The 15,470-nt window shown below is 38.9% G+C and overlaps 1 protein-coding gene across 4 annotated transcripts in view; it reads left to right on the top strand.

Annotated features, from left to right (window-relative positions):
• Positions 1-15,470, top strand: part of LOC147376807 (interferon-activable protein 203-like) — a 112,923-nt gene that overhangs the window by 61,167 nt on the left and 36,286 nt on the right. The window contains exon 1 of one of the 4 annotated variants that reach the window (XM_086393517.1): positions 6,963-7,246. The exons of 1 other annotated variant lie outside the window; for it this stretch is intronic. The gene's annotated coding sequence lies outside the window, so the exon portion shown is untranslated. Of the gene's footprint in view, positions 1-6,962; positions 7,247-15,470 lie in introns of those variants that run through there. 2 more of the 4 variants (XM_086393519.1, XM_086393520.1) reach the window with 2 other exon arrangements.

Genomic DNA, 15,470 nt, shown 5'->3' with positions numbered 1-15,470 from the left:
TCCCTTTCTATTGTTTTCCTCCATTTCTTTGCACTGGTCACTGAGGAAGGCTTTCTCATCTCTCCTTGCTGTTTTTAAGAACTCTGCATTCAAATAGGTATGTCTTTCCTTTTCTCCTTTGCTTTTTGCTTCTCTTCTTTTCACAGCTATTTTAAGGCCTCCTCAGATAGCCATTGTGCTTTTTTGCATTTCTTTTTCTTAGAGGTGGTCTTGATCCCTGTCTCCTGTACAATGTTATGTAACTCCAACCATAGTTCATCAGGCATTCTGTCTATCAAATCTAGTCCCTTAAATCTATTTCTCCCTTCTACTGTATAATTGTAAGGGATTTGATTTAGGTCATACCTGAATGGTCTAGTGGTTTTCCCTACTTTCTTCAATTTAAGTCTGAATTTGGCAATAAGTTGTTTGTGGTCTGAGGCACAGTCAGCTCCCGGTTTTGTTTTTGCTGACTGTATAGAGCTTCTCCATCTTTGGCTGCAAAGAATATAATCAGTCTGATATTGACGTTGACCATCTGGTGATGTTCATGTGTAGAGTCTTCTCTTGTGTTGTTGGAAGAATGTGTTTGCTATGATCAGTCCGTTCTCTTAGCAAAACTTTATTAGCTTTTGCCCTGCTTCATTCCATATTCCAAGGCCAAATTTGCCTGTTACTCCAGGTGTTTCTTGACTTCCTACTTTTGCATTCCAGTCCCCTATAATGAAGAAGACATCTTTTTTGGGTGTTAGTTCTAAAAGGTCTTGTAGGTCTTCATAGAACCATTCAACTTCAGCTTCTTCAGCGTTACTGATTGGGGCATAGGCTTGGATTACCGTGACATTGAATGGTTTGCCTTGGAAATGAACAGAGATCATTCTGTCATTTTTGAGATTGCATCCAAGTACTGCATTTCAGACTCTTTTGTTTACTATGATGGCTACTCCATTTCTTCTAAGGGATTCTTGCCTACCGTAGTAGATATAATGTTCATTTGAGTTAAATTCACTCATACCAGTCCATTTTAGTTTGTTGATTCCTAAAATGTTGATGTTCACTCTTGCCATCTCCTGTTTGACCACTTCTAATTTGCCTTGATTCATGGACCAAGGTTCCTATGCAATATTGTTTTTTACAGCATCAGACCTTGCTTCTATCACCAGTCACACCCAGAACTGGGTGTTGTTTTAGCTTTGGCTCTGTCTCTTCATTCTTTCTGGAATTATTTCTCCACTGATATCCAGTAGCATATTGGGCACTTGCTGACCTGGAGAGTTCATCTTTCAGTGTTTGAAAGCGTCTCCTGTGGAGGTACGGGTCAGCAGTGGACTGCCACAGGGAAAGGGGCTCTGGATGCAGCGGACTTGATATGGCATAAGTCATCTTGGAGGAGGTAGCCATTAACCCCACCACAGAGCTGCCAGACTTTACACAGGACTAGGAAAAAGACTCTTGGAGGGCACAAAAAGAACCTTCTATGCACCAGGACCCAGGAAAAAGGAGCAGTGACCCCACAAGAGACTGAACCAGACTTGCCTGTGATTATGTAGGAGTCTGCAGTGGAGGCGTGGGCAGGTGGTTGCTTGCTGCATGGTTGGGGGCAGTGAGTGTAGCAGTACATGCATGGGATCTTTTGAAGGAGGTCGCCATCATCTTCATTACTTCCACCATAGTTTGAAAGTGAAAGTGAAGTCGCTCAGTTGTGTCCGACTCTTTGCCACCCCATGGACTGTAGCCCAACAGGCTCCTCCATACGTGGGATTCTCCAGGCAAGAATACTGGAGTGGGTTGCCATTTCCTTCTCCAGAAGATCTTCCCAACCCAGGGATCGAACCCGGGTCTCCTGCATTGCAGACAGACGCTTTACCATCTGAGCCATCATAGTTTGGCCTCAGGTAAATAACAGGGAGGGAACACAGTTCTGTTCAGCCGCTCAGTCATGTCCGACTCTTTGCGACCCCATGAATTGCAGCTCACCAGGCCTCCCTGTCCTTCACCAACTCCCGGAGTTCACTCAGACTCACGTCCATTGAGTCAGTGATGCCATCCAGCCATCTCATCTTCTGTCGTCCCCTTTTCCTCCTGCCCCCAATCCCTCCCAGCATCAGGGTCTTTTCTAATGAATCAACTCTTTGCATGAGGTGGCTAAAGTACTGGAGTTTCAGCTTTAGCATCATTCCTACCAAAGAACACCCAGGACTGATCTCCTTTAGAATGGACTGGTTGGATCTCCTTGCAATCCAAGGGACTCTCAAGAGTCTTCTCCAACACCACAGTTCAAACGCATCAATTTTTCAGCGCTCAGCTTTCCTCACAGTCCAACTCTCACATCCATACATGAGCACTGGAAAAACCATAGCCTTGACTAGATGAACCTTTGTTGGCAAAGTAATGTCTCTGCTTTTGAATATGCTATCTAGGTTGGTCATAACTTTCCTTCCAAGGAGTAAGCGTCTTTTAATTTCATGGCTGCAATCACCATCTGCAGTGATTTTGGAGCCCAGAAAAATAAAGTCTGACACTGTTTCCACTGTTTCCCCATCTATTTCCCATGAAGTGATGGGACCAGATGCCATGATCTTAGTTTTCTGAATGTTGAACTTTAAGCCAACTTTTTCACTCTTCTTTCTCACTTTCATAAAGAGGCTTTTTAGTTCTTCTTCACTTTCTGCCGTAAGGGTGGTGTCATCTGCATATCGGAGGTTATTGATATTTCTCGCAGCAATCTTGATTCCAGCTTGTGCTTCTTCCAGCACCACGTTTCTCATGATGTACTCTGCATAGAAGTTAAATAAGCAGGGTGAAATATACAGCCTTGACGTACTCCTTTTCCTATTTGGAACCAGCCTGTTGTTCCATGTCCAGTGCTAACTGTTGCTTCCTGACCTGCATAAAGGTTTCTCAAGAGGCAGGTCAGGTGGTCTGGTATTCCCACCTCTTGAAGAATTCTCCACAGTTTATTGTGATCCACACAGTCAAAGGCTTTGGCATAGTCAATAAAGCAGAAATAGATATTTTTTTGGAACTCTCTTGCTTTTTCCATGATCCATCGGATGTTGGCAATTTGATCTCTGGTTCCTCTGCCTTTTCTAAAACCAGCTTGAACATCAGGAATTTCATGGTGCACGTATTGCTGAAGCCTGGCTTGGAAAATTTTGAGCATTACTTTACTAGTGTGTGAGATGAGTGCAATTGTGAGGTAGTTTGAGCCTTCTTTGGCATTGCCTTTCTTTGGGATTGGAATGAAAACTGACCTTTTCCAGTCCTGTGGCCACTGCTGTATTTTCCAAATTTCCTGGCATATTGAGTGCAGCACTTTCACAGCATCATCTTTCAGGATTTGAAATAGCTCAGCTGGAATTCCATCGCCTCCACTAGCTTTGTTCGTAGTGATGCTTTCTAAGGCCCACCTGACTTCACATTCCAGGATATCTGGCCCAAGGTGAGTGATCACACCATCGTGATTATGAGTTGTGAAGATCTTTTTTGTACAGTTCTTCTGTGTATTCTTGCCATGTCTTCTTAATATCTTCTGTTTGTGTTAGGTCCATACCATTTCTGTCCTTTATCAAGCCCAGCTTTGCATGAGATGTTCCCTTGGTATCTCTAATTTTCTTGAAGAGATCTCTAGTCTTTCCCATTCTGTTTTTTCCTCTATTTCTTTGCATTGATCGCTGAGGAAGGCTTTGTTATCTCTCCTTGCTATTCTTTGAAACTCTGCATTCAGATGCTTTTATCTTTCCTTTTCTCTTTTACTTTTCACTTCTCTTCTTTTCACAGCTATTTGTAAGGCCTCCTCAGACAGCCATTTTTCTTTTTTGCATTTCTTTTCCATGGGGATGGTCTTGATTCCTGTCTCCTGTATAATGTTATGAACCTCCTTCCATAGTTCATTAGGCACTCTGTCTACCAGATCTAGTCCCTTAAATCTATTTCTCACTTCCACTGTATAATCATAAGGGATTTGATTTAGGTCATACCTGAATGGTTTAGTGGTTTTCCCTACTTTCTTCAATTTGGCAATAAGGAGTTCATGATCTGAGCCACAGTCAGCTCCTGGTCTTTTTTTTTGCTGACTGTATAGAGCTTCTCCATCTTTGGCTGCAAAGAATATAATCAGTCTGATTTTGGTGTTGACCATCTGGTGATGTCCATGTGTAGAGTCTTCTCTTGTGTTGTTGGAAGAAGGTATTTGCTATGACCAGTGCGTTCTCTTGACAAAACTCTATTAGTCTTTGCCCTGCTTCATTCCGTATTCCAAGGCCAAATTTGCCTGTAACTCCAGGTGTTTCTTGACTTCCTACTTTTGCATTCCAGTCCCCTATAATGAAAAGGACATCTTTTTTGGGTGTTAGTTCTAAAAGGTCTTGTAGGTCTTTATAGAACCATTCAACTTCAGCTTCTTCAGCATTACTGGTTGGGGCATAGGCTTGGATTACTGTGATATTGAATGGTTTGCATTGGAAATGAACAGAGATCATTCTGTCATTTTTGAGATTGCATCCAAGTACTGCATTTTGGATTCTTTTGTTGCTCATGAAGGCTACTCCATTTCTTCTAAGGGATTCCTGCCCACAGTAGTAGATATAATGATCATCTGAGTTAAATTCGCCCATTTCAGTCCATTTTAGTTTGCTGATTCCTAGAATGTTGACGTTCACTCTTGCCATCTTCTGTTTGACCACTTCCAATTTGCCTTGATTCATGGACCTAACATTCCAGGTTCGTATGCAGTATTGCTCTTTACAGCATCGGACCTTGCTTCTATCACCAGTCACATCCACAACTGGGTACTGTTTTTGGTTTGGCTCCATCCCTTTGTTCTTTTCCATCAACAGAAAATTGGATTAAAGATTTACTGAGCATGGCCCTGACCATCAGAACAAGATCCAGATTCCCCCTGTCAGTCTCCCCCATCAGGAAGCTTCCATAGGCCTCTTATCCTTCTCCATTGGAGGGCAGATAGACTGAAAACCACAATCACAGAAAACTAACCAATCTAACCACATGGACCACGGACTTGTCTAATTCAATGAAACTATGAGCCATACTGTGTAGGATCACCCATGATGGACAGGCCATGGTGAAGAGTTCTGACAAAATGTGCTCCACTGCCGAAGGGAATGGCAAACCACTTCAGTATTCTTGCCTTGAGAACCCCATGATCAGTATGAACAGAACAGTATCAGTGATTTGCGATTCCTGAAAAATAAAGTCTGTCACTGTTTCCATTGTTTCCCCATCTATTTGCCATGAAGTTATGGGACCAGATTCCAATGATCTTAGTTTTCTGAATGTTGAGTTGTATGTTAACTTTTTACTCTTCTCTTTCACTTTCATCAAGAGGCTCTTTAGTTCGTCACTTTCTGCCATAAGGGTGGTGTCATCTGCATATCTGAGGTTACTGATATTTCTCCTGGCCATCTTGATTCCAGCTTGTGCTTCATCCAGCACAGTGTTTCTCATGATGTAGTCTGCATATAAATTGAATAAGCAGGATAACCTTGACATACTCCTTTCCCGATTTGGAACCAGTCTGTTGTTCCATGTCCGGTTCTAACTGTTGCTTCTTGACCTGCATACAGATTTCTCAGGAGGCAGGTCAGGTGGTCTGGTATTCCCATCTCTTTCAGAATTTTCCACAGTTTGTTGTGATCCACACAGTCAAAGGCTTTGGCTTAAGCAATAAAGCAGAAGTAGATGTTTTCTGGAACTCTCTTGCTTTTTCAATGATCCAGCAGATGTTGACAATTTGATCTCTGGTTCCTCTGCCTTTTCTAAAACCAGTTTGAACATCTGGAAGTTCATCATTCACATACTGTTGTAACCTGGCTTGGAGAATTTTGAGCATTACTTTACTAGCGTGTGAGATGAGTGAGATAAGGGTGAATGTTTTAGGTTCTATTTAAACCAATAGATAGCTTATAGAAAATCACTCCCAGGAGTTTCAGACCAAAAAAAAAAAAGTAGAAAGATGGCTCTTCCAACTTCTCTTGCCACTGCTACACCAACAACAGGAAACAAGCATTAAGTAGCTGTTGAGGTCCTTTAATGGACCGGAACCTGGTGGTCCGGAGTCGACTGATAAGACAGTAAAGGAGAGAGAAAAAGTCTGTTTTTTTGGTTTACACAGAAAGCCAATAAAGCCCCTGGCATGGGGCTTGCTCTGTTCACGGCGGCCTTAGGTGCCCTCTCGATGGGGTGAAGGTGCAGAGCGCCTTCTTGAGAGGGTCTTAGAAGCCTGGGAAGGAAAGTGAACTCAGAAAGTCTCTGTACTCCAAAGAAATAGCCTGAGAGAGGGAGGGAGGGAGGGGGAGAGAGAGAGAGAGAGAGAAAGAGAGAGAGAGAGAGAGAGAGAGAAAGAGAAAGCAAGACACGGGACCAAAGCTCTGATGGAGCAAATGTGTTTTCAGCAACAAGGTGTGGGCATATATACTGTAGTTATTATCAGCAAAGATAAAGATTAAAATTCCAGACTTCCAAACATAGGTGATCCATATTAAAAATAGAGAGAAAGAGTTGTAAATAATCACTTTTACCATATGGTTCACAAGAAGGAAGAGGGTACTTATCACCTTACAGAAAAACTAACGAAGGATATACCTGGATTCTTCAGCCCCAGGGAGAGGCTTGCCTCTCCTTTTAATTCCTGAATATTCAGGAATTAATAAGGAACAGAGGATTCCTGACAGATACAAAACAGCACACAGGAAGCCTCCTGTTAAATGCTTTCTGACAAGTAGCCAGATGACTCATCTTACTTCTCTTATATTTGAGAATCATTCAAGTGAATATAGATTTTTAATGACCCACATGTAAGTCTTCTGGATAAAAAAGTTCTAATCTTGGAACTCTTTTCATCTACCAACATTTATAATAAAAAAAAATTAGAGTGTAACCTTGCCATAATTTGTTGTTTTTGAGTAAGATATTTACAGGAAATAAACTGTTTTCTCTGACTGAGGAAATCGAAAGCTAAGAACATTGGTGGGAGGAGTCTGAATACTGTTTCATAACGTTCTCCTCTCTGGGAAAGCACCGTATGAGGCAGCCAGCACTAAATCAAGGGTTTTGACTAGTCAGTTCCCCTTTTCCCTGTTATCTTTTAAAATTTATTTTCCCTCTGCCCGTCAGGAGATTATACAATTCTGCAGTTCAGTCTCTAAGAGCTTTACTGATTTATTATCCTACTTAAAATAAACAGTGATTCTTGTATTTCTAAAGATAACCTCAAGATCTGGACCACTGTGGAAGACATCCCACTGAGGTAAGATGAGTAGGAATTCTTGTTGAGAGCTCTGGGTATCTGGTTGGTAACCTCAAGAGGACAAGGGGAGCTTTAGTCATAAAGAATTTGGGGGGAATGGATTGGTATCAACTATATTCAGAAAAGTGAAAACAGCAGTAACTTGATTCTAAACATTTACTGCCTAGGCAAATAATAGACATTTCATTCTACCACAACTGAAGCCTGAACAAAGGGAGATGCATGTTGACAATAGAAGATATTCAAATGTACTCCCCAGGCAACTATCAGCGTGAGTTATACTTAGAGACAGTACTTACTTTCCTTCCCTAAAAGATGCACAGGAAACTTAGTGGCTGTGGTGGGGGCCTGGGTAAAAGTCCAGATAGGGGCATGATAAAATATCATAAAATAATATTGAGTAAAAAACAGAACCAGATATAAAACTATATTGTGTGATATTATCCTAATTTTTGAAAACACACACACACACACACACACATACACAGAGCAGAGCAGATAAGTTTCAATTTCACAAATGCAGTTATACAAAACATGGCTTCTTTACCTCCCTCAAGACAGTTAATTTTTCTTTCAGACTTCTGTACCTGCTGCCGGAGTTGTTATTTCACTCTCCTTTAGAATTACTTTCTGCTTTCCTGAAAATTAATGACTTTTTTCTGGTGGCACAGCATAGGAGAGATGCAGGGAGAGGCAATTACAAGCAGATTTCTATTGTCTACTTTTAGAGCTGTTTAAAGACTTTCTGAATGACCTGGTGCAATAATATTTTATATGTGCTTGACTAGAATATAAGATTTTTAATATTCATTTCAGAATCTTCTGTATGTTAGACAATTAAAACTGTTTTATCTCCCTAGGAGTTGTACCTTTTATCATTGTGTTGTGCTCTGATGATATTTTTTATTTCAGATCTGTTTAAAGCCAGATTACATAGATAGATTGCTTTTCTTTTAGGTACTCTTTACATATTTTAGGTAGTCTTTTCATATTTAGGTACTCTTTATCATATTATATCTCCGGGAGTTGGTGATGGACAGGGAGGCCTGGCGTGCTGCGATTCATGGGGTCGCAAAGAGTCGGACACGACTGAGCGACTGATCTGATCTGATGATAAAATATTTTTCTTTTATTTTCCCACCATCAAATAATCTTCTGTTAAAAATACATTGGCAGATTTCCTAAATTCAAGTTGACCAAGTTTTCACTTAAGTTTAACCACTTAGATTCTTTGTGTCTATGCTGACAGTTAACATATATTTTCTTGTTTCTTCTATTCATTTCAAAGTATGATACTTCTATATTCTTTCTTGATTTTTTTTTTTTTTTCTGAGGGGGAGGAGTTAGCATTTTTGGTTTGGCTTTTTACTCATACCCCTATCTTACTTAACGTTTAAGACAAATATGTTAGTGTACTGTCATATTCTTTGTCTTTCCTCCCTCCCTCCACCATGTTGATATACTTCCTGCTTCTTTTTTCTTTAAACTGAGCTTATTAATTTTAAGGCATAGATAGACACACCTGATCAGGTTAAGTTTTCACTTTTATTTACCTTTCAGCTTACAGTTTTTCTTGACTTCCTTATATGTGGTGTGTATGCTCAGTTGCTCAGTCGTGACTTTTTGTGATCCCATGGACTATCACCCACCAGGCTCCTCTGTCCATGGAATTTTCCAGGCAAGAATACTGGATTGGGTAGTCATTCCTTTCTCCAGGGGATCTTTATGACCCAGGAATCAAACCTGTGTCTCTTGCGTCTCCTGCACTGGCAGGCAGATTCTTTATCACTGAGCTACCTGGGAAGCTCCAGCTTCCTTATATATTAGCCTTTTATTGACTAGTTACTTCCAATAGATGTCTCCATGTGATCTTTGCCTGTCAAAACTACTAAGGCCTTGAATACAGGAAAATAGTTTTTGAAATCCTCATATTTAAATATCATTTTGACTAGATTAAAAATCCTACTCTAAAAATTATTTTTCCCTTGAGGTAGATGGGCAGTACCTTGTCTAATACCCCTGGGACTAGATATGTTGTAAAATTCCGATCTGGAAAGTTCAGAAAATGCTATTTAACTACTGAATCTTATTTATTATTTGGGGAGAAGGGGCTAAAGTTTGCATTTTATTATTTTTCTTCCAGTTTTTTTGAGCCATTATTGACATACACCACCGTATAAATTTAAGATATACTGCATAGTGATCTGATTTATACACTGCTGCTGCTGCTGCTGCTGCTAAGTCACATCATGAAGTAATAAGCACAATAACTTTAGTGAGCATCCATCATCTCATATAGGTGCAAAATTAAAGATGTACAAAAATTTTTTTTTCTTGTTATGAGAACTCAGTTTACTCTCACAATAACTTTCATATATAACATGGAGCAGTCATAATTATATTTATCGTATTGTACATTACATCCCTAGTACTTATTTATCCTATAGCTTTGAAGTTTGTACATTTCGCCTACCTTCATCCAATTTCCCTTCCCCCACCACACCCTGATTACTGGTTACCATCTTTTGCTATGAGTTTGTTTTTGCAATATAATTGACCTAAGAAATTGTGTTGGTTGCTATAACATGACATAGTGATTCGATATTTCTTTTTTTATTTTAAGTGTATTTATTTTAATTGGAGAATAATTACTTTGCAATATTGTGATGGTTTTTGCCATACAGCAGCATGAAACGGCCACAAGCATACACGTGACCCCCCATCCTGAACCCCACTCCCACTTCCCTCCCCACCCTGTCCCTCTGGGTTGTCCCAGACCATTGGGTGTCCTGCTTCATGCATAAAACTTGCACTGGCCATCTATTTACATATGATAATGTACATGTTTCAGTGCTATTCTCTCAAATCATCCCAACCTCACCTTCTCCCACTGAGCCCAAAAGTTTACTCTTTTTCTTTTCTTTTTCCTTTTCAGTATTCTTGCCTAGAGAATCCCATGGACAGGGGACTGTGGCAGGCTACAGTCCATGGGGTCTCAAAGAGTCATACACAACTGAGCGACTAACACTTTTCACTTGCTTCTTAGAAGTATTTTTTAAATCATTTAATAATTTTTAATCCCTTTAGATTGATAGTTATTTAATCCAAATTTCTAGGCTAGTTTTTTGTTTATATGTATGTGTGTGTTTAATGTATATATATATATATATATATATATAATACACATATAACTATATATATATACACATATATGGCTTTTTTTTTTAACCTTTTTAGGATCTCTTGCACTTAAATTACACACATAACAGGATTAATCTATTTAAAGCTGAAATACGGGTGCATTATTCTCTTTCTTCAAATGGCTACTAAACACCTGGAGCCAGGCCACAGGGTCACCATATGTTGGTTTTCAATTTTCCTTTGGGTGATACAATGATAAGTAACCTTTCTAATCAGCGATGCTCCTTCTTGACCTCTTTAGTGCTATGCTTTCCCCCTTGGCCATTAGGATCCTTTATTGCAAACAGCTGTTGAGAAATGTTACCAATAGGATAATGAGGACAAAGAGAATGTTTCATATCCAGAACCAGGGACCCAAGATGTTATACCCTTAGGATTTCACAAGGGCAGAAAATTTGTGTATGTCTCTTAATTGATCTTTAGAGTTGTTTAAGAAATTAAAAACAAAAACCATCTAGCAGTAAAAAAAAAAAAAAAAAAAAAGTTTACTCTTTACATCTGTGTCTCCTATGCTGCCCTGCATGCAGGATCATCGGTACCATCTTTCTAAATGATATTTCTATACATTTCAAACCAATCACCATAAGTCTAGCTATGATTGTCACCATACATACTTGTCACCATATTACATTCTTATTGATTATATTCCCTACACTGTACATTTATATTACATTATGTACATTATTACATTATATGCATTACCTACACATGACTCATTTATTGGCAACTGGAAGTTTGCACGTGCTAATCTCCCTCACCTATTTCTTTGCTTCTGCTATACTCTGCTTCTGGAGAACATCTATTTGTTCTCTGTACCTATAATTGTTTGTTTTTGATATGTTTGTTCATTTGAATTTTTTAGATTGTACATCACATGAAATCATAAAATATTTGTCTTTTTTTCTGTCTGGCTTATTTCACTCAGAGTAATATCCTCTAGGTCCATCCATGTTGTTGCACATGGCAAGATTGCATTTTTTTTTAATGACTGAGTAATAACCCATCATATATATTTGCCATGTCTTCTTTATCTGTTCATCCACTGATGGGCATTTAGGTTGTTTCTGTATTTAGGTTATTGCAAATAGTCCTGCCATGAACATTGGGGTGTGTATATGTTTTCTAATAGTATTTTTTTTTCTAATTTTATTTTATTTTTAAACTTTACATAATTGTATTAGTTTTGCCAAATATCAAAATGAATCCGCCACAGGTATACATGTGTTCCCCATCCCGAACCCTCCTCCCTCCTCCCTCCCCATACCATCCCTCTGGGCCGTCCCAGTGCACCAGCCCCAAGCATCCAGCATCGTGCATCGAATCTGGACTGGCAACTCGTTTCCTACATGATATTTTACATGTTTCATTGCCATTCTCCCAAATCTTCCCACCCTCTCCCTCTCCCACAGAGTCCATAAGACTGTTCTATACATCAGTGTCTCTTTTGCTGTCTCGTACACCGGGTTATTGTTCCATCTTTCTAAATTCCATATATATGCGTTAGTATACTGTATTTATGTTTTTCCTTCTGGCTTACTTCACTCTGTATAATAGGCTCCAGTTTCATCCACCTCATTAGAACTGATTCAAATGTATTCTTTTTAATGGCTGAGTAATACTCCATTGTGTATATGTACCACAGCTTTCTTATCCATTCATCTGCTGATGGACATCTAGGTTGCTTCCATGTCTTGGCTGTTATAAACAGTGCTGCGATGAACATTGGGGTACACATGTCTCTTTCCCTTCTGGTTTCCTCAGTGTGTATGCCCAGCAGTGGGATTGCTGGATCATAAGGCAGTTCTATTTCCAGTTTTTTAAGGAATCTCCACACTGTTCTCCATAGTGGCTGTACTAGTTTGCATTCCCACCAACAGTGTAAGAGGGTTCCCTTATCTCCACACCCTCTCCAGCATTTATTATTTGTAGACTTTTGGATCGCAGCCATTCTGACTGGTGTGAAATGGTACCTCATAGTGGTTTTGATTTGCATTTCTCTGATAATGAGTGATGTTGAGCATGTTTTCATGTGTTTGTTATCCATCTGTATGTCTTCTTTGGAGAAATGTCTATTTAGATGCAGAGAAAGCCTTTGACAAAATTCAACATCCATTTATGATAAAAAAACTCTCCAGAAAGCAGGAATAGAAGGAACATACCTCAACATAATAAAAGCTATATATGACAAACCCACAGCAAACATTATTCTCAATGGTGAAAAATTGAAAGCATTTCCTCTAAAGTCAGGAACAAGACAAGGGTGCCCACTTTCACCATTACTATTCAACATAGTTTTGGAAGTTTTGGCCACAGCAATCAGAGCAGAAAAAGAAGAGGAACCCAAATTGGAAAAGAAGAAGTAAAACTCTCACTATTTGCAGATGACATGATCCTCTACATAGAAAACCCTAAAGATTCCACCAGAAAATTACTAGAAATAATCAATGGCTATAGTAAAGTTGCAGGATATAAAATCAACACACAGAAATCCCTTGCATTCTTATACACTAATAATGAGAAAACAGAAAGAGAAATTAAGGAAACAATTCCATTCACCATTGCAATGGACAGAATAAAATACCTAGGAATATATCTACCTAAAGAAACTAAAGACCTATATATAGAAAACTATAAAACACTGGTGAAAGAAATCAAAGAGGACACTAATAGATGGAGAAATATACCATGTTCATGGATTGGAAGAATCAATATAGTGAAAATGAGTATACTACCCAAAGCAATTTATAGATTCAATGCAATCCCTATCAAGCTACCAACAGTATTCTTCACAGAGCTAGAACAAATAATTTAACAATTTGTATGGAAATACAAAAAACCTCGAATAGCCAAAGCGATCTTGAGAAAGAAGAATGGAACTGGAGGAATCAACCTACCTGACTTCAGGCTCTACTACAAAGCCACAGTTATCAAGACAGTATGGTACTGGCACAAAGACAGAAATATTGATCAATGGAATAAAATAGAAAGCCCAGAGATAAATCCACGCACATATGGACACCTTATCTTTGACAAAGGAGGCAAGAATATACAATGGATTAAAGACAATCTCTTTAACAAGTGGTGCTGGGAAATCTGGTCAACCACTTGTAAAAGAATGAAACTGGACCACTTTCTAACACCATACACAAAAATAAACTCAAAATGGATTAAAGATCTAAAAGTAAGACCAGAAATTATAAAACTCCTAGAGGAGAACATAGGCAAAACACTCTCCGACATACATCACAGCAGGATCCTCTATGACCCACCTCCCAGAATATTGGAAATAAAAGCAAAAATAAACAAATGGGACCTAATTAACCTTAAAAGCTTCTGCACATCAAAGGAAACTATTAGCAAGGTGAAAAGACAGCCTTCAGAATGGGAGAAAATAATAGCAAATGAAGCAACCGACAAACAACTAATCTCAAAAATATACAAGCAACTCCTACAGCTCAACTCCAGAAAAATAAACGACCCAATCAAAAAATGGGCCAAAGAACTAAATAGACATTTCTCCAAAGAATATATACAGATGGTTAAAATTTATTTATTTTTTAATTGGAGGTAAATTGCTTTACAATTTTGTGTTGGTTTCTGCCATACAACAAGGTGAATTGGTCATAATTGTATGTATATCTCTTCTTTCTTGAGCCTCCTTCCTCCCCCAACCCCACCCCTCCAGGTGGTCACAGAGTGCCAGGCTGGGCTCCCTGTGTTATGTAGCAACTTCTCACCAGCTATCTGTTTTACACACGATACTGTATATATGTTGATGCTACTTTCTCTATTTGTCTCACTATCTCTTTACCCCTCTATGTGCACAAGTCTGTTCTCTACATCTGTGCTTTCATTCCTTCCTTGTGAATAATTTCATCGGTACCATCTTTCTAGACTCCATATATATGTGTTAACATATGATATTCGTTTTTCTCTTTCTACTTCACTCTGTATAATAGGCTCTAGGATCATCCACCTCATTAGAACTGACTCAAATGAAGAGTTAGAGCTTGAGCAAATTCCGGGGGATAGTGAAAAACAGGGAAGCCTGGCATGCTGCTCTTCATGGGGTCGCCAAGGGTCAGACATGACTTAGTGACTAAATAACAGCAAATGGTGTTTAAAAGCGTTCTAGTTTCAACAATTTTTTTTGTTCTATTCTGTGAAAAATACCTTTGGTAGTTTGATAGGGATTGCATTGAATCCGTAGATTGCTTTAGGTAGTATAGTCATTTTTAAAATATTGATTCTTCCAGTTTAGGAATATTCATCTGTTTGTGTCATCTTTGATTTCTTTCATCAGTGTGTTATAGTTTTCTGCATACAGGTCTTTTGTGTCTCTTTAGGTGGTTCATTCCTATTGCATTTTATCCTTTTTGTTGCAAAGGTGAATGGAATTGCTCCCTTAATTTCTCTTTCTGATTTTTTTTTTCTTTTTGGTTAGTATATAGGAATGCAAGGGATATCTGTGTATTAATTTTATATCCTGAAATTTTACTATATTCATTGATTAGCTCTAGTAGCTTTCTTGTGGCATCTTTAGAGTTTTCTATGTATAGCATCAGGCTTCCCATGTGGCGCTAGTGGTAAAGAATCTGCTTGCCAATGCAGGAGATGTAAGAGACACAGATTCAATCCCTGGGTTGGAAAGATACCCTGGAGAAGGGCATGACAACCCACTCCAGTATTCTTGCCTGGAAAATCCCATGGACAGAGAAGCCATGTGGACTACAGTTCATAGGGTCACTTAAGAGTTGGATTCAACTAAAACGACTTAGTATGCATGCTTGCATGTATAGTATCATGTCTTCTGCAACAATGAGAGTTTTACTCCTTTTCCAATCTGGATTCTTTTTATTTCTTTTTCTTCTCTCATTACCGTGGCTAAGACTTCCAAAACTATGTTGAATAATGGTTGTGAGAGTGGGCACCCTTGTCTTGTCCTGATCTTAGAGGAAATAATTTTAGTTTTTCACCATTGAGAATAATATTTGCTATGGGTTTGTCATTTATGGTCTTTATT

Source organism: Bos grunniens, chromosome 3 (assembly GCF_055505025.1).
Source record: "Bos grunniens cultivar Pamir isolate PY7600 chromosome 3, Bosgru_T2T1.0, whole genome shotgun sequence".
Taxonomy (NCBI): domain Eukaryota; kingdom Metazoa; phylum Chordata; class Mammalia; order Artiodactyla; family Bovidae; genus Bos; species Bos grunniens.
Note: the sequence above shows the minus strand (reverse complement) of the source record. Positions and strands in the feature narration are given on the sequence as shown.